The following is a 3,390-nucleotide window of genomic DNA, read 5'->3' as shown; positions in this document are numbered from 1 at the left end:
GAAAAAGCAAGCTGCCAGGACTTGAACCATGGTCAGCCCTGTAGGAGTCTAACGCCTTAATGATCACTGCAGTTGCCAGTAAATGCATAGTTTTTTAAAAACAGGCATTTCCATGAACTTTTTGAAGACATCTCATGTAACAAACTTACAAATGCTGTCAAAGCCCTCTTGTGCTCCCTCCCCAAAAAGCTAATTTTATAGATAGGGATTTCTTCTTTGTTTGTTTTGTTTTGCTATAAGGAGCGTGCACTTACTAGAAAGAGGCAGAGAGAAAGGGAAAGTGAGAAATCACTTCCAAGGGGTGATAGCCATGCCGCAATCCCTTCTTCACTCTTCTCTTGGGATTTTGGGCATGTGCACACATGCACCCAGCCTGCTTTTCAAGCCACCAGGTCTGGGACTCAGACCATGCAGGCTGCCATGTGTGATCCAGCTGCCTTAACCACCATAGGTAGAGATTTCACTTTGAGGAAGCTTCTCCACAAAGCGGAGTGAACGCTCATGGGAAGGAAGCATGGCAATGTACACATGCAATAGACAACACAGGTATAAATGGACAACATTTTTACTGAGTTAAATGTCTGGGTGTTCCAAATTGATGTAACAAAAAGAAAAAGATCTGAGAATTCCCTGTGGTCCAACACCTGTGTTGCACAATGACAAAGTTGGACTTAGAAAGCAACACAAGTAGTTTGGAGCAGAAATGAGGTGAGAAATGAAGTCTCCCCCATTTAGCAAACATACCACATGAGCCCTGTCTTTTAGATCATTTTAAGAGAAGTGAGCTAACGCAGTCCAAGACCAAAAAGTTTCATGGTACGAGTAAGGCAGGTAACAGACACCGTGAGCAAGCACACAGAAGAACACTGTTCTGACTAACCAAATCACAAAAGGCCTTCTTCAAGAAGTATCGCCTGGAATAAATGGCTGTGTCTCCTACAGATGTGTGTGTAGAAACTCTTCCCTCCAGTGTCATGGCATGAGGAGGTGGAGCCTTTGAGAGGTCATTAGGATTAGATGATACAGTTAAAGCAGAGCTCTCAGGAATAAGAGGAACACTTTCATTAAAGTCTCAGATACTTGCTACAACTTTCTGTTCCCTCCTGTGCGATCATACAACAAAAAGTCAGCAGTCTGCAACTCAGAAAAGGGTCCTCACCGGAACTTGACCATGCTGACAGCCTGACCTCCAGCTTTCAGACCCGTGAGAAAGCAATTTACATTGTTTTTCCAGGACCAGCAGTTAGCATAATGGCTATGTCGCTGGACTCCCATGTAGTGGACTGCGGTTCGAGTCCCAGACTCGGTGGCTTAAAACTCACACCGGGCACGTGTGCATGTGTGCCCAAGATCCCGAGAGGAGAATGGAGGAGAAGGGATTGTGGTATGACCATCCCCCCGGGGGTGATTTCTCGCTTTCTGTCCCTCTATCTCTCTCTGTCTGGCAAGCGTAAACACACCCTGTAGCAAAATCCTCTCCAAAAGAAGGGGGAAAAAAAGAAATTTACATTTTTTAAAATTTTTAAATTTTTTTTTATACATTCAATCACATTATTTAGCTTACAAAGAGAACATTTCAGTATGTGAACATTTCTCCCCAGTCCAGTTGATCAAAATATCTTCAACTGATAACACCACACCTCCCCATCCAAGTCGCCCACTCTATTGTACTTCGCTATAGCAGCCCAATGAGACTTAAGACATTAGCAGAGGACAAATAAAAGGTGATACAGACTCTAGGGAACAGCCCATTGAAAAGAACAAGAGCATAGAACATTGAAAAGAAAGTCATTTTATTTGACGGGTTGTGGGGAAAAGAAAAAGATGACTGAAAAGTGTGGCAGCACAGAAGTCGAGGATGGCAAATGCCTGCTATGACATTCCTCCCTCCTCCAGTACATATGGCAGATGTTATCAATCACGCTATTCAAGTTTATTAACGTGATTATAAGTAGAATCCAGGACCATATGGTCTAGATTAAAATCCTAGCTCCTCTAGTTGCCATCTGCAGAAAACCAAATAATTTGGCCCTTAGAAGACATTGCATAAATGATTTGCACAGTTTTCTCATCTGTAAAATGGAAATAATGGTCGTTTCTCGTAGTTGTTAAAGACTAATTAAATAATGTGAAGTGCCAATGCAGAGTTTGGCATGTAGGAAGTGCCAAATAAATGTTAGCTAATGACAATAATATTCTCCTGAACTTAGATGTGGCCTTAAACTTCTCAACACAATGTTACTGGCATCCCACTTCAACCAATCAGAATTGACACCCAGGAGACCCTTCCTGCCATCCCTGGTGCTGACACAGCTCTGATTTCAAGCTCATCCTGGTGCTACTCCCGCATCCGGATTGCTATCTACAATTTAACAAGTTCTCGTGATAAAATGTCTCTCTGAGTCCAAAACTAAGCTATAAATACTAATCACTGACACATCTAAATATTTTCTTGAAAACCTAGAGAGATTATTTTCACTCACTTATTATTACTATTATTGAGAGAGTTTTTTGCTATAGGGCGTGTGCGCTCGCCAGACAGACAGAAAGAGACAGAGAGACAGAAAGCGAGAAATCACCCCCCAGGGGGGATGGCCACACCGCAATCCCTTCTCCTCCATTCTCCTCTTGGGATCTTGGGCACGCACGCACACGCGCCTGGCATGAGTTTAAGCCACCGGGTCCGGGACTCGAACCGTGGTCGACTACGTGGGAGTCCAGCGACATAGCCATTACACCAACTGCTGGTCCCCTTATTATTTTAATAAAACACGTCAGACTCTAGTTTGGCCTTTTTTGTTCCTTAAACGCATGATCTGTCACTGACTCACAGCAAGTTTACATGCCGCTTTTATGACTATACCCCCTGACATTCTGAACTACATCCCCACCAGCTAATTGTCCCTATGCAGACAAACATAGCATCCTCTCTAAAGATGTAATGTTGGGGCACATGGCTTCTATGATTCCTGAGCATTTCTCAATGTTAGTTACTGGGCCAGGGATGGCATTCATTCCCACTGGGAAACAACTCTGGAATTCTTTATGTTGAGGACAAACTGGACTAGATGCTGCAACACAGGACCACATGGGCATGCTTTCCATCTGGAGGAAACTTACTATCCTCTGTCTGTGCTTCAGGCCCTACTCCCTAGCCAGAGAAACTCGGTTAGCCCTGAGTGGCACTGTCGGTGCCCCACTGACATCTCCTTGGGTACCTTTTACCACATTCTTCACCAGCCTCTGTCTGTCTGGCGAGTGCACGTGCTCTATAGCAAAAACCTCTTCAAAAAAAAAAAAAAGATTAATGGCATAATTAAATTCTGCATCCTTATGGGGCAGACGAAAACCTTCTAAACAAATCACAACCACTTCAGATTTATTATTATT

Source organism: Tupaia chinensis, unplaced genomic scaffold (genome assembly GCF_000334495.1).
Source record: "Tupaia chinensis unplaced genomic scaffold, TupChi_1.0 Scaffold146961_1, whole genome shotgun sequence".
Lineage (NCBI taxonomy): Eukaryota > Metazoa > Chordata > Mammalia > Scandentia > Tupaiidae > Tupaia > Tupaia belangeri.
The sequence above is the reverse complement of the archived record's forward strand: the minus strand, read 5'-3'. Positions refer to the sequence as shown.